Raw genomic sequence first — 27,924 nt, 5'->3', positions numbered from 1 at the left:
AGGCAACGTGATGGCATGGGCATGCATGGCTTTCAATGGCACTGGGTCACTTGTGTTTATGGATGACATAACAGCAGACAAGAGTAGCCGGATGAATTCTGAAGTGTACCGGGATATACTTTCAGCCCAGATTCAGCCAAATGCCGCAAAGTTGATCGGACGGCGCTTCATAGTACAGATGGACATTGACCCCAAGCATACAGCCAAAGCTACCCAGGAGTTCATGAGTGCAAAAAAGTGGAACATTCTGCAATGGCCAAGTCAATCACCAGATCTTAACCCAATTGAGCATGCATTTCACTTGCTCAAATCCAGACTTAAGACGGAAAGACCCACAAACAAGCAAGACCTGAAGGCTGCGGCTGTAAAGGCCTGGCAAAGCATTAAGAAGGAGGAAACCCAGCGTTTGGTGATGTCCATGGGTTCCAGACTTAAGGCAGTGATTGCCTCCAAAGGATTCGCAACAAAATATTGAAAATAAAAATATTTTGTTTGGGTTTGGTTTATTTGTCCAATTACTTTTGACCTCCTAAAATGTGGAGTGTTTGTAAAGAAATGTGTACAATTCCTACAATTTCTATCAGATATTTTTGTTCAAACCTTCAAATTAAACGTTACAATCTGCACTTGAATTCTGTTGTAGAGATTTCATTTAAAATACAATGTGGTGGCATGCAGAGCCCAACTCGCGAAAATTGTGTCACTGTCCAAATATTTTTGGACCTAACTATAGGGTTGCGCACATCCTTCTGTCTCTTTCTGTAATCCCAGAAAGACTCAATGTTGAGATCAGGGCTTTGTGGGGCCATATCATCACTTGCAGGACTCCATGCTCTTTTTTACACTTAATATCCTAATGATATTGGATAAATGTTTTCGGTTATGTCCTTTTGCAGAATAAATTTGGAGCCAATCAGATTCTTCCCTGATGGTATTGATTGATGGATAAATATCTGCCTGCATTTCTTGACTTGGTGCTGTCCAAATCCCTAACTGCATTTGCTGAAATGCAGCCCAAAATTACAAGAAACTGTCAACATGGTGCTCTTTTACCTGCAAGCACTCCAAAATTGAGAAATGTTAAATCTATTGACTAAATACGCATTTTATGAAATTTTAATATTTTTCACATTTCTTTGTTTTACTAGTCCAATATTAGACCTTTAAACACCACTGAAATACAATGGCCTGGTTACAGATGCTCACTTTTGGGATGTGAACTAAACAAGTTTTTCTTTGATATGACAGACACCTTTTAACTTTTTGAATACCTATGTTAATAGTCAAATTTATCAACTGTACACCCCATGACCATGCTGTTGCCATATTTTTATTTACAGGGGTGAAACCTACATGTACATACTTTTCAATGTTGCATTTTGGGTTACTCTGCATTTGTGATAACAGCAAGATAACCTAAAAGTAAATAAATAAAACATGGACTTTTCCAACATGACAATGATCCAATACTGATATCTGTTGGAATTCTGAAGAAGAACATCGGGAAAGTGATTCAGTAGCCAAGTGTCTCCTGATCTGAACCCAATCGAGCACCTATAGGGAATTTTGAAGAGACAAGTTGTCATCACTCTCCATCCAGCATCCAAAGTCTAAAGGCCGCTTTACACGCTGCGATCTCGCTAGCGAGATCGCTAGCATGCGTACCCGTCCAAGTCGGTTGTGCTTCACGGGCAAATCACTGCCTATGGCGCACAACATTGCTAGTCCCCGTCACACTTCTTACCTGCCTAGCGACGTCGCTGTGACCGGCGAACCGCCTCCTTTCTAAGGGGGTGGTTAGTTCGGCGTCACAGTGACGTCACTAAGTGGCCGCCCAATCGAAGCGAAGGGGTGGAGATGAGCGGGACGAACATCCTGCATACCTCCTTCCTTCCTCATTGCAGGCGGCCGCAGGTAAGGTGAAGTTCTTCGTTCCTGCGATGTCACACATAGTGATGTGTGCTGCCACGGGAATGACGAACAACCTGCGTCCTGCAACAGCAACGATATTTGGGAACTGGACAGCGTGTCAACGAGCAACGATAAGGTGAGTATTTTTGCTCGTTAGCGGTTGCTCGTACGTTTCACACTCAACGGCGTCGCTAACGAGGCCAAATTCCGTGACCCCAACGACATCGCATTAGCAATGTCGCTGCGTGTAAAGCAGCCTTAAGAGGTTGTTCTTGAAAAATATGAAAATATAGATGTGGATAATGTGGTGCTGTGCTTAAAAATCATGATACTTGATGTAGTTGTTTTAGATGTGTGGAGTGTGTTTATTTTTGCATCAACTAATTTGAGGAAAACTGAAGATTTTGTCATGAACTTATATATTTATTAATATAGACGTTTTAGCAGTTTGTTGATCTGAAGCATCCAAGTAAGTTGTTTGTTAACACAATATCTTTTTCTTTTCAGTTTTATTTTTTGGATTATAAACATTAATACAGCATCATAAACAAATTAATCTTAGAAAGAGTTAAGTGTTGACGTATACATTGGGTGTCTCTTTTGTTTATTTCCCTATAAAGAGGGATTTTCTACATTGTAATAAAGGTATTATTGGGATGAAATCATGGAGTTATCGCCTTTATTAAGGTATATTTCCGCTCTCTTGGTCCAGTGTGATGGAGGTGAGGGAGACATATTTTGGGGTTAATCTAAAGTTGGCAGACTCTTATAAAGGGGGCTAGACTATGCTGGGTAAGCAGTGCTAACTCCTCAATGTGGTACAGTTGGTCTATTTTGAGTAATAATTGCCTCTTGGAGGGAATGTTGGGTGTGCACCAAAGAATAGGAATCAGTAGTTTACCTGCAGAGATAATGAATATGACAAGTTTGGTAAAGGGCTTGTTATTAGCCCAGATGGGGAAATTTAGAAGAGCCTCTTCAAGTGTCAGTGTCATGCGTGAGTGGAACAAATCTGTTATGAACAGTGAGATTTCTCTCCAGAAAGAGTGTTAACATAATATCAAGGAGGAAAGACATTTGTTTTTGCTCATTAATCTGGGAAGGGTAAAAATCCATTTTCCAAACTATTTTGTGTCCACCAATTCAAGATTATTCACAAGTTGAAAACATTCAAGACGGCTATCAATCTTCCCAGGAGTGGATGTGGCCGCAAATTTCCCCCAAACTCAGACAATGCAAAACTCAGAGACACTGCAAAGAATACTCAAGCGCAACAGTTCAGAATCTAAAATGCTCAGACAGCATGTTAAATGTTCAAGTTTATGGCGATTAAAAAAGGCTGAAATAATATAGCTTGTTAGGAAGAGTTTTCAGGCGGAAGCCACCAACATGGCTAAAGTTAGCAAAATTGTATTTGAACAAACTACAAGAATTCTGAAACAATGTCCTTTAGATAGATGAGACCAAAGTGGGGATAGTAGACCACAGTGCCCCGTGCCACATTTTGGCAACAATTTAAAGAGCATATTGGCACAAACATCTTAAACCAAGCATGGTGGTCAATGCAAGTGACTTGGGCTTTTTTGCATCCACAGAACCAGACACCGTGCAGTCATTGAATCATCCATTAACTCCTCTATATACCATATAATTCCCGAGTCAAATGTGGGGTCATTTATCCAAAGGATTATGCTCGTACACAACTGGGTCATGCTTCCACAGAGGCAAATGTGAAAAATAAAAGAATGAGTTCCAAACTTCAACTCAAGTTAAAGGCTTTGGTGGGACCTTAAGATATCTGTGTATAAACAAATAGCCACAAACCTCAATGAAATAAAGAAGAGTAGGAAAAAAATCCTCCAGAACGATGTGAAAGACTAATATATTAATACAGAAAACAATTACTCCAAGTTATTGCTGCTGAAAGTGGTTCTACATCTATAGATTCATGGAGTGTACTTAATTTTTCACACACTGGTTCTGAAGTTTCGCCAAGTTTTTGATAGATAAATAATGACAGTAGAATTTTTCATGTTGTTCATCTGAAGTTGTAGTTACTTCACTTTAAGATCTTCTAAGGAACAGATTTTTTTTCTTATTTCATGATACGTAAAGCTATAAACTTTAAAGAGTGTCCTAACTTTTACTACTTGTACTAGTTTTTATCATGTCTGTAAGTTGATGTGATTTTGCAGGATTATATTATCTCGAAGCTTCCAACAGGCTAAAGCAAAGTGCAGGTTTCTTTCTAGTATTTATATGGAAAAGATATTACTCATCGATCAATAAGGATTTCCTGCAGACTTCTTATCCAATTGAAATCTTTTTAAAACTACAAAGTTGTTTTCTGTCAAAAAGATGAAGTAGGAAGTTGTTGTACACACCAGCTTTTTACTTCACAGTTCAGCTCGGTTCTGACAGACTTGTGAAGTGACCATAAGGAGCTTCTCAGATGAAGGACTTATGACATATAAATAATGTAATGCTTTGAACGATGAACTGTGAAACAACATAAAACAACTTGTTAGCATGTGTCGGCTTCTAGTTGTATTCCTTCCGACACCCACTGAGCGTTGTATATTGTTTAATGAAAAATATGAAAAACTGGCAAAATATCATCAGCAGCATAAATCACAGAAATTCAGCTGTTCTACGCCTTGGTAACACACTGTATATTTGGCAAGTTATCAAGAAGTATGGGACACATATAATTTACTTATTATCTATTACTAGTTCCTTTGCTACAGCAGCATCAACATAAATCATACTGCTGTACAGAAATCATCACATTAATATCTATCCCTTTTCCAATGCATCCTATAATCTACCGTTATCTAGTTTTTACACATAATGAGATTAATAGAAATTAGAGATAAGCAGATCTGAAATAATTTGAATTTGTCAAATTAAGTACAATTTTCATGGGAAGTTTAATTTGCAGTGAAGTTATTCACTAGACCCCAAAGCATAATAAATTTAATATGTAATCAACAACACACATATTATACTCACCTCATTGGTCACCATTCCGGCGACTGCGCTCCTCATCGTCACCTGTCCGGTCTTTGCCACATCTTCCGATCCATGAACTGAAACGCCCTATATCCAATTCTCCTCTATTTGCTGTCACATCTTCAACCTGTTCACACTAAGGGGTACATTGCACATTGCGACATCGCTACTGCGATCTCATCGGGGTCAAATCGAAAGTGACGCACATCCGGCGCCGGTAACGACGTCGCAGTGTGTAAAGCCTAGAAGCACCAATAAACGATCACAAAAGCGTCGAAAATCGGTGATCTGTGTAGTGTCAGTCATTTCCATAATTTCGCTGCAGCGACAGGTGCGATGTTCCTCGTTCCTGCAGCAGCAAACATTGCTGTGTATGAAGCCACATGAGCGAGGAACATTTCCTTACCTGCGTCCTGCCTGCAATGAGGAAGGAAGGAGGTGGGCAAGATGTTTACGTCCCGCTCATCTCTGCCCCTCCACTTCTATTGGCCGCCTGCCGTGTGATGTCGCTGTGATGCCGCATGACCCCCCCCCTTAGGAAGGAGGCAGGTCGCCAGCCAGAGCGCCGTGCCAGGGCAGGTAAGTGCGTGTGAAGCTGCCATAGCGATAATGTTCGCTACGGCAGCTATCACAATAAATCGCATCTGTGACGGGGGCGGGGACTATCATGCTCGGCATTGCTACAATCGGCTAGCGATGTCGCAGCGTGCAAAGTACCCCTAAGATATGATGTCTGGTCACAATCAATCCTTAGGGGTGACTAGAGATGAGCAGATCCGGTGAGGCTCGGTTCTCCGGCAGCAAACAAGCTCCACAGGCTCGAGGGTGACCTGAACCCCCAAATCCATTAACTGATTGGCAGTTTGAGTCTCCGCCCACATACAGCCAGCCATAAGCAGATCACTTCCGGGGGAGGGTGGGCAGGCTTTTTTGGAAAATTTTTGGGGGGTTGCACACTACATGTGATCGCGCTGTTGTTACCCCCAGTATGTGCAGTTCAAACACTGCAAGTGGCTCGCACAGCCCTGAGCCCCAAGCGTACCTGAGCATAGTACTGCTCGCATGAGTTTTGTGTGCACGTAAAGCATCTGAACCCTGAACCCAAACCTTGAATTTTAAATTTGGTGTTTCCTTTGAATCCAATCCTCAGGTTTGCTCATCTCTAGTGGTGACTGCACGATGCAGTGACACAATGATGTGCAACACTAAGTGAGCAGGTTGAGATAAATGGAGTGTGACAGGGGAGTGAAGAGGTGGCTCTAAATACCTTACAGTATACAGCGACCAATAAAAAGGCTGGAGGGGTGAGTGATGGGGGAGGGGTTACTTTTTTAAAAACTTTTGCTGGATGTCTATGGTTCAGCAAATGGCAGTTAGATGGCTGTCGTTCTGTGAGAAGCACATTTCCAAAATTATGTATTTTCAAAAATGCAGATTTTTCTTTTGTATATTCAAGTTCACTGAAATAAATTTGCTTATCTCTAATACAAATCCATTTAACCTATTAACATATTCTCAAAGTTTAATATACCTGGACAAAACACATATTCTATGCACATTTTTTGGTTGGATTAAAATTTAGAATCAGCTTTAAGACAAAGGTGCAATTCCTTGAGCCTCTGTGAAGGATGACTGCAGGAACATACTATATACGTAGTTTGCTTGTAATACATACTCGGAAACATGCATAGGAGCTCAACTCACAAAACAGTAAAATATGAAACATATAACAAAAGTATTTTAAGAGGACTTATCTTATCTATAATTTCTTCTATAAACAATATATTGAGGGCAAAGCATTGCAGATACTTTATATCAAAAGGGGTTATATTAAGCCACAGATCTAGCTTGATCATCATTTAGCTATTAAAGTATATTCATGGTAGTAATTATACTTGTAAAAGTCTATATTTCAGATTGCTGGTTTCATCTTTAAATGAATAGGTTTAAGTATCAAGAGTATTTAATGTATCCTTTTATCTCTATGAATGCAATTTCAAAGTGACAGCTATGATCTACCATGCATTCATTCTTTGGAAAAAGAAAGCTTTCTTTGTGTCAGTTAGCCAAAGCAATATAACAGTGAAACTCCTTAATTATTCTTTCTATAGTCACCAACAGTGGATATGTTTTGGCTGCAGTCCCTTAGGTAGTTCTAGTTTTGCCTCTCCCCATTTATATTACCGTGTGCAAGTAATTTCACCACTCTGTTAACATCTTTGTTTCAGTTTCTGTATATTATAATAATAGTATTATTATTAATAATAATAATAATAATATTATTATTATTATTATTATTATTATTATTATTATTATTATTAAGTAATAATATTTTTATTATTATTATTATTATTATCATTGTTATTATTATTACATTAGTTTTTCATTACAAATGACAACAGGCAGAACCCTGAAACAGGCTAAGACCCTGTGCGCATTGTGCAGTTTTTGATGCATTTTTGGTGCAGTTTTGGGTGCACTTTGTTGCCTTAGGCTACTTTCACACATCCGGATTTTGCTCTGCGGCACAATACGGCGTTCTGCAGAAAAACCGCAACCGGCTTTTGTAACGCCGGTTGCGTTTTTTTTTTGCATAGACTTACATTAGTGCCGTATTGTGCCGCAGGGGCTTGCGTTCGATCTGGTTTTTGCCGCATGCAGCAGATTTAGCCGATGCGGCGGCCGGATAGATTGTTCCCTGCAACGTTTTTTGCTCCGGCAAAAATAAACCGCATCGTGCCACATCCAGCCGCTGCGGCGCATTTTCAATGCATGCCTATGGATGCCGGATGCGTCGCGATGCGGAAAAAACCACATCCAGCCGCCGCATGCGGTATTTTCCACTGCGCATGCTCAGTAGTGTGCCGCAACCGGAAAAAAACGGACCGACCGCATGTAAAAACTTATGCAAAGGATGCAGTGTTTTCACCGCATCCGTTGCATAGGTTTCACAGCCGGATTGAGCCGCACGGTTCAAACCGGATGTGTGAAAGTAGCCTTACACTGCAATGCAATTCCTTCTCCAGCAAAGTCTATGAGAATTCAGAAAGACTGTATGCACGTCACTTCTTTTTTGCCTGCAGAAAAAGAAGCAGCATGTCAATTTTTTTTGTGTTTTTTCCCTGCGTTTTTCCAATGAAGTGAAAAAAAATGGATCAACAAAAATGTATGAGGAAAAAACGCATCAAAAACGCAAGCCTTTTTTTATGCATTTTTTCAGCCAGAGATGCATTTTTCTGACAGAGGGTGCATTTTTTGGCCAAAGAAACAAAACTGCAGAGTGGCACATGGCCTAACAGAAATATTGTAGCTATTGCAGATTTTATTTTCCTTCAGTGTTTGGTATGCAATCATATTAAGTGAAACAAGGCAATGTTAGGAAAAAAGTCGATCACTCTATATCATATAAAATGAAAGAGCTAACACAATAAAATAGTGAGACATAACACAGAGAGGATTGTAAAGATAGACTTCGGGAGGGGGGGGACACCTGGACAAATCACCTAGACGTGCCCTACGCATTAATTACATTCCCCGAAGATGTCGTATACAGTGACGGCTAAAAGTATTGGCACCCCTGCAATTTTGTCAGATAACTCAGTTTCTTCTTGAAAATGATTGCAATCACAAATTCTTTGGTATTATTATCTTCATTTAATTTGCTTGCAATGAAAAAACACAAACGATAATGAAACAAAAATCAAATCATTGATCATTTCACACAAAACTCCAAAAATGGGCCAGACAAAAGTATTGGCACCCTTAGCCTAATACTTAGTTGCACAACCTTTAGCCAAAATAACTGCGAACAACCGCTTCCGGTTACCATCAATGAGTTTCTTACAATGCTCTGCTGGAACTGCTCCAGGTCCCTGAGATTTGAAGGGTGCCTTCTCCAAACTGCCATTTTGAGATCTCTCCACAGGTGTTCTATGGGATTCAGGTCTGGACTTATTGCTGGCCACTTTAGTAGTCTCCAGTGCTTTCTCTCAAACCATTTTCTAGTGCTTTTTGAAGTACGTTTTGGGTCATTGTCCTGCTGGAAGACCCATGACCTCTGAGGGAGACCCAGCTTTCTCACACTGGGCCCTACATTATGCTGCAAAATTTGTTGGTAGTCTTCAGACTTCATAATAGCATGCACACGGTCAAGCAGCCCAGTGCCAGAGACAGCAAAGCAACCCCAAAACATCAGGGAAGCTCTGCCATGTTTGACTGTAGGGACCGTGTTCTTTTCTTTGAATGCCTCTTTTTTTTTCCTGTAAACTCTATGTTGATGGCTTTTCCCAAAAAGCTCTACTTTTGTCTCATCTGACCAGAGAACATTCTTCCAAAACGTTTTAAGCTTTTTCAGGTAAGTTTTGGCAAACTCCAGCCTGGCTTGTTATTGTCTCGGGGTAAGAAGTGGGGTCTTCCTGGGTATCCTACCATACAGTCCTTTTTCATTCAGACGCCGACGGATAGTACGGGTTGACACTGTTGTACCCTCGGACTGCAGGGCAGCCTGAACTTGTTTGGATGTTAGTCGAGGTTTTTTATCCACCATCCGCACAATCTTGCGTTGAAATCTCTTGTTAATTTTTCTTTTCCTTCCACATCTAGGGAGGTTAGCCACAGTGCCATGGGCTTTAAACTTCTTGGCGACACTGCGCACCATAGACACAGGAACTTTCAGTTCTTTGGAGATGGACTTGTAGCCTTGAGATTGCTCATGTTTCATCACAATTTGGATTCTCAGGTCCTCAGACAGTTCTTTGGTCTTCTTTCTTTTCTCCATGCTCAATGTTGTACACACAAGGACACAGAACACAGGTTGAGTCAACTTTAATCCATGTCAACTGGCTGCAAGTGTGATTTAGTTATTGCCAACACCTGTTAGGTGCCACAGGTATGTTACAGGTGCTGTTAATTACACAAATTAGAGAAGCATCACATGATTTTTCAAACAGTGCCAATATTTTTGTCCACCCCTTTTTTATGTTTGGCTTTATATCCAATTTGGCTTTATGACATTTTTTTTTTTTTTTTACATTGAAGACAAATTAAATGAAGATAATAATACCAAAGAATTTGTGATTGCAATAATTTTCAAGAAGAAACTGAGTATTATCTGACAGAATTGCAGGGGTGCCAATACTTTTGGCCAGCACAGTAAGAGGCATAATATCTCAGGTGTAAATAGGTGTAGGCAAAAAAACCCAAAATAGGTAGAGTTGCAATAATGGGAAGTCTGACAAAGGAACTATTCGTTGTAAAAAAAAAATGATAATGCACCATGTATATTACCCTCAAATTACAGAGATACATGGTCTACACCATGAACACAAAAAACTTTATATTACAATATATTACAAGTGAAGAGAATAACAAACTATTACCAACGCAGGGAGCCAGGACCATTTTCGGGTACAATTGTCTTATGGACCACTTTTTTTAAATTCAATTATTTTGGAATTGCAGCTATGAAGCAACAGCAGCAATACTGGCATGTCGATTTTTATTTTCAAATAGAATTCAATTCCATCACTAATTTGCAGCTTGTGCACAGTCTACAAAGAAAGGTGACAGTCATTGGGTGGAGCGGGGTTATACAGAGCTCAGCATTCAGAGACCTGGGAGATCTTCAACAGCTAAAACAGTGATTTTATCAAAATAACAGTTAGTAGCCCAGTAAGTGATACAGTGCCCCTATGGTCTCTTTCCAACTTGCGATTTTCATGTGCGAGTGCGAACCAATAAAACATCGGATTGCACTTGCACCACTATTAATCAATGAGACAGTATCTTCTTGCTTACTTTTCTTCGTCACAAATCGTGCTCTTGGTTCAATTGCAGCATGTTGCGTTTTGCAGCAAGTCTCAGCTCCCATACAATCCTAAGGGAGTGTGTGAAACATCGCACTGCACTCGCATTTTATGCAACTGCAGTGCGATATACGCAGAGACAGACAGCAGAGGAGATGGGGAGAAAGTACTCCCTCCCTTTTCTCTGCAGCTGTGATACAATCGCAAAATCACATCACAGTCGCATGACCCTCGGCTGATGCTCACAGCAGAGGGTCATTAGCATATCGCGTCCAATGCTCTTGCATCGGAAGCAGTACGAAAGTGGAAAAGAACCCTATATTTTGCTCTCGGATGGGGTAGCACAAACATGGTGATATATTGCCTTTGTCAACCAAGGACAAAAATGTACATCATAGGTCCTTAAGGGGTAAGGAGAGGAATTGTTGATTTTTCTTATGTATATCCTGCATTTTTCTTATGTGTATTTCTTAGGGTGAATTTTACAGTGGAAAATTATCTTGAATGAGCGTTCGGAGGAACATTCTTTTCTTGATAACCAGCTAGAGTAAACAGGCTCAGAATCACCATATAAAAAAAGTTAAATTCGGATTCGGTCAGTGAAATTATTTTTAGGCCAGCTAAAGAATCATCATTCTCGGTAGCAAATTGTCTAATATAAACAGAACATGTCAAAAATATGACAGTCTATAAACTCCTGACGGTCTATTATAAATTGTTCTATGTGCAAAGTGTGGTCGACGTGCCAAAATAGGCAATGATATGACTGCCATTCGGCAATCTTTAACCGATTAGAGGTCTTTCAACAAGAGTAAACCCACCTCAAGTATTTTAAAAATAATTTCACAGTATATAACAATAGTAACAGTATAGTGAGACGTGAATAGACTGGATCTGTTTATAATAAAGCTTTATCATGTCTTTTGTAATGTTTTCAGATCTTATCCATAGATTGGAGAAGATAATGATAATAAACACAATTTCAGAAAGAAAAATAATTCAGATGTCTTTCCCTTGACTACTACTAAAAGATAAATCATCAAAAGCCAGAAACTCCAACAGCGCCTATGTTTTATTGATCATTGTTCCCATAGCAGGTTGCATCCATCAAGAAATTGAAAATCAATTTTAACAAATGTTGAAGGATAACTATAAAATGTGCTACATGGAAAAAGACTCTTTACTTTACTTTTTATTGGACTTTTTCTATCACAAAGAAAAACAAAGGGAAACAATTGTGCTTCTTTCTCACATGTGTAAACTGCATTGTCGATCTTTTTCATATACCTCATCTATAAAGAATTGGAGTAAAGAAAGACCTATCTGTAATAAGAAAGCATAATATCTAAAAAAAAAAGTACTGTTAACTGTTATTTTCTGCATTTACCAAAGAATTTTAAGCTTGAGCAGCGTGCAAACATAGGATAAAAAGTATCTTTAATAAAAGTTTTTTCTCCCTCATCAGTGAAAGGGGTTGTCCACTATTCGGACAACCCCTTCTGAATCTGAGTGTTTCCCCATGTTAAAATAAAAGCACTTAAAAACACATACTCAGCTGTGGTGCGGTTCCAGTGTTGTCGGAACTCGCTATCCCAGGGCTTATGTCACATTAAAAAAAACACTTATACTCACCTCCGGTGCCTTTAAAGAAGTGTCGGCACTTGCTCTCCCGGGGCTCAGAGGACATTGTTATGTCACGCGAGTTCTGCCCCATACAGCCCTGGCTTCCCTCTCACTAACCAACTGCTTCCTCTTGATGTTCAATTCATCTGAAGGTGGGGAGAGTGAGGTCAGCACTGATTGGGGCAGGGCTTGCATGACATAACAACATCACGTGAGCCCCGGGAGAGCAAGTACTGGTACCGACATCTCTGGAACGGCAGCGGAGGTGAGTATGTGTTTTTTGTTATTTTATTAGAGGCAAAAACTCATGTCCTGAAGGGTTTGTCTACATAATGGCCAAGCCTTTAAATAATGTTTTCTTCTTAATTTTCTCATTTAAGAGACCTATCAGAACAATTTTTTAAAGTCTTGTCATTTAGTGTACATTAACAATGTGATTTTTTTTAATTTATCTTATTCTTTGCTGATATTTTGACATTTGATGTTTTTGACCAGATAACATCTCCCTTTCCGATATTTGTCAACTTCAGTGGTGTCCTGGAAACCTAAATTCTAATTTCCAGCAACATCTTTTACCAAATGCACAAATATTTGTTGCTAATCAATCCAGGTATTATGTAGATATTGTTTCATTTGGTGACTTAAAGGGAACATGTTATCCCATTTTTCCATATGGAAGTAATAGTATGGCTATATAGACATTTGTTCATCAATGAAAATCATATTTTTGTAGAGCTCTGATGCACTTTTTATGAGAAATCTCTTCAAATACAAAACTTAGTGTAAGCTTACTTGTGTCACCAGATTCTGGATCCTGTGGGAATCACACAGAGTGAACTTTTAGCAGGTATGAAAACTAAATGAAAGAAGTCAATATTCCAGCTATAATAAGAACAATACGACGTTCACAGAGAAAATGTGTTGAATTACAACTTCCAATGTATTTGTCCATTAGATCATCATGTGTTCAGACAATGTAGAAAAATACCATGGGAAAAAAAAAGAAATCAACGCGTTTCGTCAAACCAAGAATAAGGCATAGCCAAAACGTATCAGTTTTTTCTTTATTTTCCGATGGTGTTTTTCTGTGTTGTCTCACTGCATGGCAATTTTAATGGATAAATAACTTGGAAGTTTCAATTTCATACATCTTTTCTGTGAACATCGTATGAATTGCTGGAGATCTTTTATAAGAAATCCACCATAGGGGCCATGTGTAACAAAACCTCAAAGTGCACTGCTATAGAAGAAGAAGCAGACCAAGTGCATTGACACCCCCCAGTGCACTTCAGCCTGATTTACATACTGCTTCTATGCTGGATTTCTTATGAGTGGCACATTAGATCTCTTCAAAAATTGTACTTTTTGTGGGCAAAAGGCAAGAGTGGGAGGAAGACTGAGCCTATGTAGCCTGTTGTCTACCTCCATTAGTATAAACACGCCGACAGGTTCCTTTATGAAGCACTCAAATGCTCCATGGCTACACTGTTGATAGGTTATCATCAAAACCTCTCAGTTGTGCAGTCTCAAACTTTTTGGCCTGAAACTTCAAGTGAAAAACCATCAGCATAGAACTAAGTTATTTAAACATTTTTCTTAATTGTACATTAAATTACATTTTATAAATTTCTTCTGTTAGGTTTCCTGTAAAACAAATTTTCTTTTTCTCTAAAATAGAAAACCTTAAACTTACCTGGACCTCCAAGAGCATTCAATGTCTAGGACACATCTCAGCAGAAGGTAATATACATTGGACTTTGAGGTCAACTTAAATAATACCATTGCTTCTGTCACCTTAGTGTATTTTGAAGGTCAAATTTTGGTGACAAATGATGGCAGGAGTTTGCACTTGTGTTCAGTTAAATACTAATATGAATGCAGTAGAAGGTAAAGTCATTTTCTTTTATCACATAAAAATAACTCATAATTGATCACAATGTTTGTTATAAAATGGTAGCTGATTATTTGGCACAATTAGGATGTGCTAAATTAAATACCTCTAAACTTTTACAATCAATGATCCAGGAAAAAAATTGTAATTTTTACTCATATTTTCATTTTGAAATCAGGTCCCTCATTTACCATCACTCTTTCTCCCCTTTCACAACTCATTCCTCTTTCTTTCTACCTCATGTGTATGATTGGATGGTGGGGGTTCCATATGATGGAGCATTGCAGTATTAATCACATGACACCTACCAAAAGTGTTGCTCATATGAGGACCAAAGTAGAAATTTTTGGGGTAAATGCAATATGCTATGTGTGGTGCACAACTAACACTGCACTTCACCCTGAAAACACCACCCCCACCGTCACACATAATGGTGGCATCATGCTGTGGGGAGGCTTTTCTTCAGCAGGGACAGGAAAGCTGGTCAGAGCTGATTGAAGGTGGTTAGAGCTAATACAGGGTAATCCTGGAGGAAAACCTGCTAGACGCTGCAATAAACTTGAGATTAGGGCATAGGTTAACTTTCCAGAAGGACAATGACCCTAAAACCACTGCCAGAGCTACAATGGAATAGTTTCAATCAAATAATCAAAGCATATTCATGTGTTTTAATGGTTCAGTCACAGTCAAGACCTAAATCCAAATAAGAAGCTGTAGCAAGACTGAAAAATGCTGAGCACAAATCCATCCAAAAAAAGGGCAAAAATGTCATCCTCTAGATGTGCAAAACTGGTAGAGCCATACCCCAAAAGACTTGCAGCAGTAATGGCCTAGAAAGGTGGTCTTATAAAGTATTGACTCGTGGGCTGAATACAAATGCACATGACAATTTTCAGATTTCAATTTTTCATGTATCATTTCCTTTACACTATTCAGATACTTGCTATTTTGTATTCAGATTTCACATGAAATCCCAACAATATACATTTACGTTTACAAGTGTAATGTGATTTTTTTTTTAGGAAAAGGGCCCCTTGTTTGAATACTTTTTACAGGTACTGTACTATGCCTCAAGTAGTTTATCTAAGGGTTCACCAGTTGGGTGTCTCAGCTCTTCTTTATATATCTGCATCACTACTTCTACCAACACAAAAGAAGGCTTTGAAATTGTAATAGTCCTCGGCTATTTTTATGATACTTGGTTAGTAGACAAAGTACTTTATCCAGTGGTTTTATTAAAATATGTCTAATGGAAAGCAACATAATTTGACCACTTAAGGGCTATACAAGCATTCACGCTAAAGCTAAAAATTACAGCACATGATTATGAAAAACTTAAGCAGAAATGTATAATTTTTCCTAAGAAAAGCTTATCTCTACTGGCAATAAGTATTTCATTTTTTATATCGCGATTTTATTTATTTTATTTTACCATTGGTTTCTATGGCATCTTCCATTGGTTACTTTTCTTGACTTTAGCTGGTTGCTGAACTTTCATATTTCACATTAGTAGGTTCTATCATACATACCATGAGATCACGCAGCACTTTTATTCATCACTGGTATAATGACCAGACCTATCTTCTTGACATAAAAACCTGCTTAGAAATATTTTGCATTTACTGTAAAATAAAAAAGTCTGGTCATATTATGCTAGACGAAACAAAGGTCATATGAATAAAAACTGTCAATAAAAAGTCAATATACAACCTAGCATTTCTTGTTGTAGATGATATTACGCTGTCTGATTTATACGAATTACCTGTCAGGCTGCCAAGAAAACTAAACACAACACCAAAAGCATTTTCACTGTAGATGAATTTTATCTCTTTGAAATATAATGTTTGTGCTGTCAAATCTGATAAATCCAAACGAAATAGAAAAACAGCAATTTTATTTTCTAACTTTTTTTTATCACTGTAACTGTCATGCGTGTATTACTGTAAATAAGAATATTCAATACAACCCAAAACAAAAAGCAAATAAATGATAAATCTTATAAGTGTAGTAACACAAATTTTAGAGGGGCTGAATATTTGCAGCATGGATAACTTAGTCCAGCATTATTATATTGACCTCCACTTGAAAAATCTAAAATATATGTTTGATCTATGACTTTGAGGGCACAAGCTAACCTTCTGGAAAACTAGAGGAAATAGGTAAACGCTTAACTTTAAAGACATTTTATGCAAATATTTCCATGCTGTACCTTATTCTGAAGGTGCTATAGACATATCAGATCCAGGCTTAGATGGTATCACTTATTGTCATGAGTGTCTTCAGGGCCACTACGAAAACCAGTCCTGGAAATGCATTTTACATTATTAGGGCCCATGTCCAATTGGAATTTTCATATATGAGTGCGATCCAATACAAAATCGAACTGCACTCGCATCAGTATTAATCTATGTGACAGTGTCCTCTTGCTTCATTTTCTGTGGCACGAATTGTGCTCTCGGTGCTCACAGCATGCTGTGTTTTGCAGCAAGTCTCAGCTCATGCACCCCCATGCAACCCTATGGGAGCGTGGGAATCATCACACTGCACTCGCATGTTATACGAATGCAGTGCGGTGCATGCAGAGACACCCGCAGCAGAGGGTAATTAGCATATCGCTTCTGATGCTCTTGCATCGGAAGCAGTATGCAAGAGGACATGAGCCATTACTCATCCTCCCAACCTCAAGTCAACTTACAGAAGTAGTGCTTGGCATAAAACATTAAAATTGGTGTAGCTGGTCACATTATTACAACTGTGAGGTAGCGTGGTCGGCTGCGCAGCAGAAGACACGGGATCCAGGCACCAAGGGTCACAGCACACGGTTTAATATCCAAACAAAAGTCCACAACAGTACAGAGAACTCAGGGAGTTGTGTTCACTCCCTCACACCCGGCACACCCCGCCCTTGTTCCTGTTTCCTTTTAACCCTTCTTTCAGCCTGTAGGGAAACAGCATTAACCCTGGAGTGGAGTTACTTTCTATCATGGAGTGAGCACAACCGGGGCGAGACATACCGGCCGTCATAGATAACCCCGGTGACAGTCTCACATACCCCCCCTCAGTTTAAGCGTGCGGGGTTGAACTCCCGCCATCAAACACGGGCCGCGGGACAAGGCATCGGCGTTGCCCTGCAACCTACCGGCCCGGTGTTCAACCGTAAACCGGAATTTCTGCAGAGAAAGGAACCACCGGGTAACCCGGGCATTTCGTTCCTTGGCGGACCTCATCCAGACCAGTGGAGAGTGATCCGTCACCAAGCGAAACTGCCGTCCCAGCAGGTAATAGCGTAGGGACTCCAAGGCCCACTTGATCGCCAGGCACTCCTTCTCCACTACGCTATAATTCCGCTCGGGAGGGGTGAGCTTCCTACTTAAGAAGGTGACGGGGTGTTCCTCCCCTGAACCACCTGTGACAGCACTGCCCCCAGGCCGACCTCCGAGGCGTCAGTCTGTACTATGAACTCCTTCCGGAAATCAGGGTTTACAAGAACGGGCTGTCCGCACAGAACCCCCTTCAGGGCCCGGAAGGAGTCCTCGGCCTGCGGAGTCCAGCGCACCATGACGGACTTCTTGCCTTTGAGAAGGTCCGTCAAGGGGGCTGATAGTCCCGCAAAATCTTTTACAAACCTCCTGTAGTACCCCACGATACCCAGGAAGGCCCTAACCTGCTTCGTGGTCAGGGGTCTAGGCCACTTCTGGATCGCCTCAACCTTGTTAATTTGGGGCTTAATCACTCCTTGGCCTATCACGTAGCCCAAGTAGCGGGCTTCCGTGAGTCCCAACGCACATTTCTTGGGATTGGCTGTCAATCCGGCTGTTCGAAGCGCGTCCACCACCGCTTGTACCTGTTCCAAGTGGGTCTGCCACTCGGAGCTGTAAATAATGATGTCATCAAGGTACGCTGATGCATACGCCTGGTGGGGTTCCAGCACCAAGTCCATCAACCTCTGGAACGTGGCCGGAGCGCCATGTAACCCAAAAGGCAAGACAACATAGTGGAAGAGACCCTCCGGCGTAACAAAAGCGGTTTTCTCCTTGGCGGACTCTGTCAGTGGCACCTGCCAGTACCCCTTGGTCAGGTCGAGCGTGGTGAAATATCGCGCCTGTCCCAGCCTATCAATCAGCTCATCCACCTGGGGCATGGGGTAGAGATCGAACTTGGATATTTCGTTCAATCTCCTAAAGTCATTGCAGAACCTTAAGGAGCCATCGGGTTTTGGTATTAGGACAATGGGACTAGCCCATTCACTCCGGGATTTTTCGATGACCCCCAGGCGTAGCATTGTCTTCACTTCCTCTGATATGGCTTGTCGTCGAGCCTCCGGCACGCGGTATGACTTCAGGCGTACCTTCAGGTGGGGCTCGGTGACAATATCATGTCGTATCAGACTGGTCCTACCAGGCAGCTCGGAGAAGACATCGGGGTTCTGCTGAACCAGCCGTCTGGCCTCTCTCCTCTGTGTCTTGGTGAGGGCTTCTCCAATCCTTACTTCCGGTTCGTCCTCTCCGGAGGTCGCTGGAGCCGGATGTGAACGACCCGAAGAGGAGGGAGATGGGGAAAAAACAACCATCAGGCTTTCCCGTTCCTGCCAAGGTTTTAATAGGTTGACATGGTATATTTGTTCAGGTTTCCGCCTACCGGGCTGCAATACCTTATAGTTGACCACCCCGACTCTTTCCTTTATCTCGTAGGGGCCTTGCCACTGAGCCAGGAATTTACTATCCGCCGTGGGGATTAAAACCAACACCCGATCCCCGGGTTTAAAGGTCCACACGGTGGCTTGTCTATTGTAGCGGCCGCTTTGTGCGGCCTGAGCCTCCTGTAAATGCTCCTTCACAATTGGCATGACTGCGCTTATGCAATTCTGCATTCCTAAAATGTGTTCAATCACACTTTTATGGGGGGTGGGCTCTTGCTCCCATGTTTCCTTTGCCAGGTCCAACAATCCCCGGGGATGTCGCCCGTATAACAACTCAAAAGGCGAAAACCCCGTGGATGCCTGTGGCACCTCTCGTATGGCAAACATCAAATAGGGAAGCATCATATCCCAGTCTTTCCCGTCTTTGGAGATCACCCTTTTGAGCATGGTTTTCAGGGTTTTATTGAATCGTTCTACTAACCCATCCGTCTGAGGATGATACACAGACGTACGCAACTGCTTGATCTGGAGTAGCCGGCATAGCTCTTTGGTCACTTTAGACATGAATGGGGTCCCCTGATCCGTAAGGATCTCCTTGGGCAACCCCACCCGGCAAAACACAGCAAACAACTCCCGAGCTATAAGCTTCGCCGCAGTACGTCTGAAAGGTATCGCCTCTGGATACCGGGGGGCATAGTCAACGATCACCAGGATGTGTTGGTGCCCTCGAGCAGACTTTACGAGGGGCCCCACCAGATCCATCCCTATCCGTTCAAAAGGGACTTCTATAATGGGTAACGGTACCAACGGACTGCGAAAGTGGGTCAGGGGTGCGGTAAGCTGACACTCCGGGCAGGTTTCGCAGAACCGTTTTACCTCCCCAAAGACCCCGGGCCAATAGAACCTTTGCAATATTCGCTCCTGCGTTTTCTTGACCCCTAGGTGGCCACTCATCAGGTGTTTATGAGCCAAGTTGAGGACCCGCCGGCGATACGGCTGGGGCACCACCAACTGCTCTACCCCCACGCCCTGTATGTCATCTACCCGGTAGAGTAAATCCTGCTTAAGAGCGAAATGGGGGTACCTTACCTGGGCACCGGGCAGCTGTGCCACCCCGTCAACTACTGTCACCCGACTCCGGGCATGTATTAATGTAGAGTCCTGCAGTTGGGCTGTCCCAAACGTATCCGGGGACGCCTCCAACTCCGGGATGGGTTCGACCGTCTCAGCCTCTCCTGCCAATACCTCTGGGGGCGACCTATCGGGTTCACATTCTGTCCCTATCATGGGAACCCCTACGGCAGGCGTCCCGGATTCAGGATTGTAGGGCTCAGGTCCCGGACTGACCAATATCTGAGGGGACTTAGGAGGTCCCTTCCATAAAGTCCAAAAATAGGGCAGATCCCTTCCTAGGATCACGTCATAGGGAAGAGTGTTTATAAGTCCCACCTCATGTTGCACCTGACCGCAAGGTGCTGTGATGGTGACAATCCCCGTGGGATAGTCTCGGCGGTCCCCATGTATGCAAACCACCCCCACGGTACGTCCTGTGGCCTTTACTTTAGCCCTTAGGGTTGATCGCACAAGGGTCACTAAGCTTCCGGAATCCAACAAGCCTGTAACCAGACATCCATTCACCTGTATTTGGCACAAGTGGGGCTCAGTCTCTGGGGAGACCAGGTCAGCGGTACACACCACCTGAGCATACATTGAACCCCGCCGGGTAACCCCACAATCCATGGGCTCCATGGTGAGTGGACACTGGGCTTCCATATGTCCCACCCGCTGGCACCGCCAACATCTAATAGGGAAGGAAACCCCCTTGACGAGTTGTCGTTTAGGGTACGGAACCTTCCGGACCTCAGGGACGGCGGGCGCGGCCTCAGACGGGACGGTAGCGGACTCCTGCACCGGTGGCAGCGGTGGGTCCTTGGCCCTAGGCTTGGAGGGGCCGGACCGACGGGCGGTACGCAAAGTCTGTGTCCCGTATCAAGTCCTGCGTAGCCACATGCCGCTCTACCAGGGACACTAATTGGTCCAGGGTACTCGGGTCGCCCTGTCCTACCCACCGTTGAATGGTGACGGGTAAAGTGCGCACAAAACGATCAACTACTACCCTTTCCACCATTTGCGCCGGGCTCAGAGTGTCAGGCTGCAACCACTTTTTTACGAGATGCAACAAGTCATAGGCCTGGGAGCGTACGGGTTTGGCTTCCTCATAGAACCACTGTTTTACCCGCTGAGCCCGTACATAGGTATTCACCCCCAACCGAGCCAGTATTTCGGCTTTCAAAGTCGCATATTCTATGGCGTCCTCGGTAGAGAGGTCCAGGTACGCTTTTTGGGGCTCCCCCGTCAGATAGGGCGACAATACCTCAGCCCACTGGGGGGTCGGCAGCTTTTCCCGCTCGGCCACCCGCTCAAACACCGCCAGGAACGCTTCCACATCATCCCCCGGGGTCATCTTTTGCAACGCTTGTCTCACCGCTTTCCGGACGCTGCCGTCGTCACCCGGTCCCAGGGTTGTTGCTGCCGGTCCGGCACGGATCGACTTGGCCAGTAGAACCATCTGTTCTTGGTGCCTTTGTTCCTGCAATTTCAAAGATTGCTGCTGATGATCCAACGACCGGAGCAGGTGTGCATTGATCTGTTGCTGCTGCTTTAGTATTTCCTCCATGGTGTCGCCGGGTTTGGGCTGTAGTATAGCCACTTGAATCCAGGACATGTGCTACCGGGTCACCAGAAATGGAAGCTACACCTCACCGGGCTGGCATGCCCGCCGATTCTCCACCATATGTGAGGTAGCGTGGTCGGCTGCGCAGCAGAAGACACGGGATCCAGGCACCAAGGGTCACAGCACACGGTTTAATATCCAAACAAAAGTCCACAACAGTACACATGTGCCTCTCCGGCAGAGAACTCAGGGAGTTGTGTTCACTCCCTCACACCCGGCACACCCCGCCCTTGTTCCTGTTTCCTTTTAACCCTTCTTTCAGCCTGTAGGGAAACAGCATTAACCCTGGAGTGGAGTTACTTTCTATCATGGAGTGAGCACAACCGGGGCGAGACATACCGGCCGTCATAGATAACCCCGGTCACAGTCTCACACAACATTGCTTGGTAAAGATGGAGATTTTGAAAGCTCATTCACAAAATTATTAGAATCTTTACCCTTTTGGAGAAAATAGACTTAAACCCCACAACATACTTTAGTAATATGACATAACTGTAGAAAATAACGAATTGCACATTCAAATATTATACATTGAATTATGGAGACTAAGCAAAATGAATGAGATTCTTATTAACATTCTTATCTGAGTATATAAAACCCACTGCCATATTACAGTAAACCTTTCAGTGGATCCATGATATGATAGGTGTAGCACCGCTCCATGATCTCTAGCACTATGCTGGCAGGTGGAGCGATTTAGGCTCTCTGCAGAACCCACACTGTAATTCAAAGCCGAAATAGCCCCAGACAACACTAACCCATAGGCACGGCATCTCAGCAACATCAGCCACCACACAGTACAAACACCAAGTGAATAGTAGCTTGTCTCCTCTTTTTTATTTTAATTGGTACCAGAACTTATTTCATTTGGCGCAGGTCTTTTTTAAGGTTACTAGGAGGCTGTAAGAGGGTTTCTTGCTCTCAGGTTTTGTCTGAGAAAATATGGAAGGTAAGTTTTGAGATTTATTTACTTGGCATCGGTGCTGTGTTGTGATCATTGCTCCTGTGATACTGTACCTGTGGGGTGATATGACCTGGAGCTTTGAGGGCTTTGCTTTACAACATGGTGCTATTGGGCATCTAGGCTTCTCCTCCTATTAGTGGAATATTGCTGCTACACCAGGTAATGTTAGGGACCCACTAAGATGTTTGCCATGATGTGGCAGTGGACTTCATGTATTCTGGTCATAATGTTAACTAAAAACCTTAACCACAATAATACAATGTATAAGATTTGAATGTGTAGTCCATGTCTTCTTTTTTCATTCAGCTATAGCATACTTTAGTAATGGCTCGCCTTTCAAATGTCATTGACTATGTTTTTTACTCAACAATCAAGAAGACTGCTGGAACACCATTGTAAATGTGAACAGGGTGCTGGCCAAAAAATACACAATCTATGTGAACTGAAAGCTGTACACCAAATTCAGAGAAATATGAACAAGCATAACTGCTATATAATACATAAGGAATGAAAAATACAATTAGCCATATGAAAAATTGAAAAAATTGAAATGTGACATTGCATAACTGCTGAGGATTATTTGAAAAAGAGATATTTAGCTAATGTATTGATCAATTCATTACTGCCCCCATAACCACTTCACGGTAATCTCTTATTTATGGAAATAATTATTTGATCCCTTGCTGATTTTGTAAGTTTGGCCACTGACAAAGACATGAACAGTCGATAATTTTAAGGGTAGGTTTATTTTAACAGTGAGAGATAGAATATCCAAAAAAAAATCCAGAAAATCACATTGTATAAATTATATTAATTTATTTGCATTTTGCAGAGCATAATTAGTATTTTATCCCCTACCAACCATTAAGAGTTCTGGTTCCTACAGACCACTTAGACATTCCTAATCAACTCATTACCTGCATTAAAGACAGCTGTCTTAAATTGTCACCTGTATAAAAGTCTCCGGTTCACAGGCTCAGTCCTTTACAACATGGGCAAGACCAAAGAGCTTTCTTAGGATGTCAGGGATCAAGATCATAGACTTGCACAAAGTTGGAATGGGCTACAAAACCATAGGTAAAATGCTGTGTGAGGAGACAACTGTTAGTGCAATAGTAAGAAAATGGAAGAAATAAAAAATGAGTGTCAATCGACATCGATCTGGGGTTCCTTGCAAAACCTCAACTCGTGGGGTATCCAGGATCATGAGGAAGGTGAGATATCAACTGAAAACTACACGGGGGGAACTTGTTAATGATCTCAAGGCAGCTGGGATCACTGTCACCAAGAAAACCAATGGTAACACATTATGCTGTAATGGCTTAAAATTCTGCAGTGTCCACAAAGTCCCACTGCTCAAGAAGGCATATGTGCAGGCCCGTCTAAAGTTTGCCAATGAACACCAGGATGATTATGAGTCTGACTGGGAGAAGGTGCTGTGATCAGATGAGACAAAAATTGAGCTCTTTGGCCTTAACCCAACTCACTTGGAGGAAGAGAAATGCTACCTATGACCCAAATAACACCATCCCCACTGTCAAGCATGAAGGTGGAAACATTATGTTTGGGAGTGTTGATCTGTTAAGGGCACAAGACTATTTACCACATCAATGGGACAATGGATGGAGCCATGTACCATAACATCCTGAGTGATAACCTCCTTCCCTTCAGCAGGACATTAAAAATGGGTCCTGGCTGATTCTTCCAACAAGACGACAATGAACCAAAACATACAGCCAATGCAACAAAGGAGTGGCTCAAAAAGAAGCACATTAAGGTCATGGAGTGGCCTAGCCAGTCTCCATACCTTAATCCCATAGATAACTTAAGGAGGGAGTGGAAGTTCAGAGTTGCCAAGCAACAGCCTCAAAATCTTAATGATTTAAAGATTATCTGCAAAGAGGAGGGGATCAAAATTCCTCCTGACATGTGCGCAAACCTCATCATCAACTACAAAAAAAGTTTGACTGCTGTGCTTGCCAACAAGGGTTTTGCCACCAAGTATCTTGTTTACCAGAGGGATCAAATACTTATTTATCTCAGCAAAGTGCAAATCAATTTATATTATTTATACAATGTGATTTTCTGGATTTTATTTTGGATATTCTATCATTGACTGTTACATTTTTTAACCCTTTGTCAGTGGGCAAACCTACAAAATCAGTAAGGGATCAAATATTTTTTTTTCTTTCACGGTACAACAACAGTAATACTTTTTGGATTGTTCCATGTAAATATAAATTAATTTTAAATAAAACCTATGACAGATTTATTTATACTGGAAACTGTGGCACTATCTTTAATAGCTGTGCTTTTAGCACCTTTATCTTAAATACTCTCCATGGCTTTTTACTTTGGCATAGCCGCTACAAAGAATGAAATTTCCGCACAATATACATTTATGTAAATGGTTATTTTGGGCTAAATTGAGCAAATAATTAGAGAGAAAAAGTATACTGTAGGGATGGGCAGATGTTCCATAGTTATCAAATAGGAATCCAGCAGATGTAAGTGTACACAAGGGATCCTTTTTTGAGCCATGGAAGAAAAAGACATATGTTTATACATGGTAGGATTCATGCCATGGGATCTTAGCCCACAGATGAGTATAAACAGTAAAGAAAGACCAAAGAAAATAAAGCACCTTAATGGCTTTGACTACAAGACTCTGAGATAATAATATTACAGTACATGATTATCCCTTTGCCTTGCCAAATCTGTTACAGTGTTCCTGCTGTAAATATGGAAAGGGGATTTCTAATCATATAATATAAATTACATAGAAAAAGTCAGGAGTTAGGGTTCATTTATACTGGCTCATCCGTGGCTGTAAACGACAGCAGATTGGCCACATAGAAGCTGATCGGCATTCATTTAACAGCCTGTTTAGACAGGCAGGCTGCAATTCCAGTCACTGCTAGATCATTCTGTGAACATAGGCTGTAATTGTAGTATGTATCCAATTTAAAATGTTTCTCCAAGAAGGAGACAAACTCTAGCGCCACCTATTGGAAGTAGCAATCCTGAAAGTCAAAAGTGGCCTTTTAACAAGCCTTTTCACATGACTTAGGATTTATACCAGATCAGAACCGCAATTTGCAGACACGGTGTTTTGGGGTGATTGCCCCTCGTCAGTGCAAAGTATGAGATCTGCTCTGGCTTATGAGAAGCTATAGACAATTTGAATATTTCCCAGAAAGGCATTGCAGCTATAAGACCCCCTCACTGGCAGCCAGACTGATTTGTAAGGTCTCCGCAAGGAGAATAGTCTTCCCCGTGGTCCCCACTATAGCTTCTCATAAGCCAGATCAGATCCCATACTTTGGGATCTTTCCAGTGGTCTCCAATTTAAAAATCATTTTACTTGAAGAAACAGCTTTTTGCTCATACATTCAGTGTTTTGTAACCTGTTTATACCGTCCGATTACCAGTGTAAATGCTCTTTAATATAGATGAAAGGACAGGATGAACTTTGGGTTCGGCAGATTCAGCTGGACTTTATATAAAGATCTATTCTGGACGCAAACCTCATTGGAAGTCACTGATTGGGCAGCTCGGCTCTTCACCCACAAACAGACACTCATAAACAAAGTATTTCCAGTGAAGTAGAGCATATTTTTTAATTTTTCTATTATTCACACTACATCTGATAACACTGATTTTACCACCAGTGCGAGTTATTCAGAGACTGCACATGGCTCGCTGAGCACCGAGCATACCAAAGCACCGCGATGCTCCTTCGCATGGTCAGCACATACTGTATAAAGAACCCAAACTCCACACTTGAACACTGATTTTTTGGAAAAGTTTGTGTTCGGTACGAAGACCAAACTTTACTGTTAGGGTTCACTCATCTCTACTCTTTAAGTGTTTGCAATCCCACCAACACTTTAAAGGGAATGGGTCATTGTACAGTTATCTACTTTTGAAATCAGGTTTGTATAATAATAATAATATATATTATATATGATATAATAATAATATTTATAATATATGTATTATGTAGCGTCACTAATTTCATAGTGCTTTACACCCATCCACAACACGGTACCCATTGGGGCTCATAATCTAACTTTCCTATCAGTATGTCTTTGGATTTTTTTTATGTTTTTCTTTTTTCCATACTATGATCTGATTTATGAAAAAGAAAAATGAGAACAGCCTAACAGTGTAACTTTAACTACTATACTCCATTTGCTCTATTATTAGACTTTAGAAACCCAGCCATGTGATAACCTTTATTCATGTAGTTTACCAAGACATTAATTTGTACATACAGTAATTTTAAAAGAGTCTGCACACAGTTGTTAAAATGCCACGTTTCTGTTGTTTAAAAAAAATCATACCAAGAAGAATCAATCTGTAACATTCAATTGAAAAATAAACTGAATATTTTTTTCAGGAAGAGAAAAAAAATAGTTAAAGTAATTGGTTGCATAAATACGCATACCCTTAAACTAATACTTTGTTGAAGTACTCTGAAATTATGCATTCAATTTTTGGGGGTAGGAGTGTTACAAATCGGCGCTGCCGTAGCCGCAAGCAGCCTGCTGCGGTTCCTGCAAACGTCCAGCTGGCTTCTTCTTCCTCCACGTCTAAGTGTGGAGAGGCATCTAGGGCGAATGTGCGTGCTGAATTGCCCCAGCCAGAGCCTAAGTACAGTGTTTTGCCTGGTGAGCATGCTCAGCCTGTTAGTACCATTTCTGAGCCTAAGTTCTTAGTTCAGGCTACAGCGCCTGCTCCCAGACTTTGTGCGAAAAGCCTCTTTGCTCAGGTACTTGGACTTCATTCTGTGTCCAAGGCCTGTGTTGTGTCTACTGAGCATGCTCAGGCTGATTTCTGAGACTAAATCTGCCGTTAAGGCTACTGAGTATGCTCAGGCACTTGGTGCATCAAAGCCTAAAGGCTACTTTACACACTGCGATATCGGTCCCGCTAGTGTGGGTACCCGCCCCCATCTGTTGCACGACACGGGCAAATCGCTGCCCGTGCTGCACAACATCGCCCAGACCCGTCACACATACTTACCTGCCCGGCGACGTCGCTGTGACCGGCGAACCGCCTCCTTTCTAAGGTAGCGGTCCGTGCGGCGTCACAGCGACGTCACTGAAGCGTCACTGAACCGCCGCCCAATAGCAGCGGAGGGGCGGAGATGAGCGGGACGTAACATCCCGCCCACCTCCTTCCTTCCGCATAGCAGCTGGGAGGCAGGTAAGGAGAGGTTCCTCGTTCCTGCGGTGTCACACGGAGCGATGTGTGCTGCCGCAGGAACGAGGAACAACTTCGTTACTGCTGCAGTAACGATTTTTAAGAATGGACCCCCATGTCGCCGATTAGCGATTTTGC

At 42.0% G+C, this 27,924-nt stretch overlaps 1 protein-coding gene across 4 annotated transcripts in view; it reads left to right on the top strand.

Moving 5' to 3' along the window:
* PRR16 (proline rich 16) overlaps positions 1 to 27,924 on the top strand; it is a 584,382-nt gene that overhangs the window by 236,369 nt on the left and 320,089 nt on the right. Inside the window, exon 2 of one of the 4 annotated variants that reach the window (XM_075341880.1) lies at positions 14,028 to 14,090. The exons of the other annotated variants lie outside the window; for them this stretch is intronic. The gene's annotated coding sequence lies outside the window, so the exon portion shown is untranslated. The remainder of the gene's footprint in view (positions 1 to 14,027; positions 14,091 to 27,924) is intronic. 4 annotated transcript variants of the gene reach the window in all.

The sequence above is a fragment of the Anomaloglossus baeobatrachus genome, chromosome 1 (genome assembly GCF_048569485.1).
Source record: "Anomaloglossus baeobatrachus isolate aAnoBae1 chromosome 1, aAnoBae1.hap1, whole genome shotgun sequence".
NCBI classification, from domain to species: domain Eukaryota; kingdom Metazoa; phylum Chordata; class Amphibia; order Anura; family Aromobatidae; genus Anomaloglossus; species Anomaloglossus baeobatrachus.
This window is presented reverse-complemented; position numbering and strand designations above follow the sequence as displayed.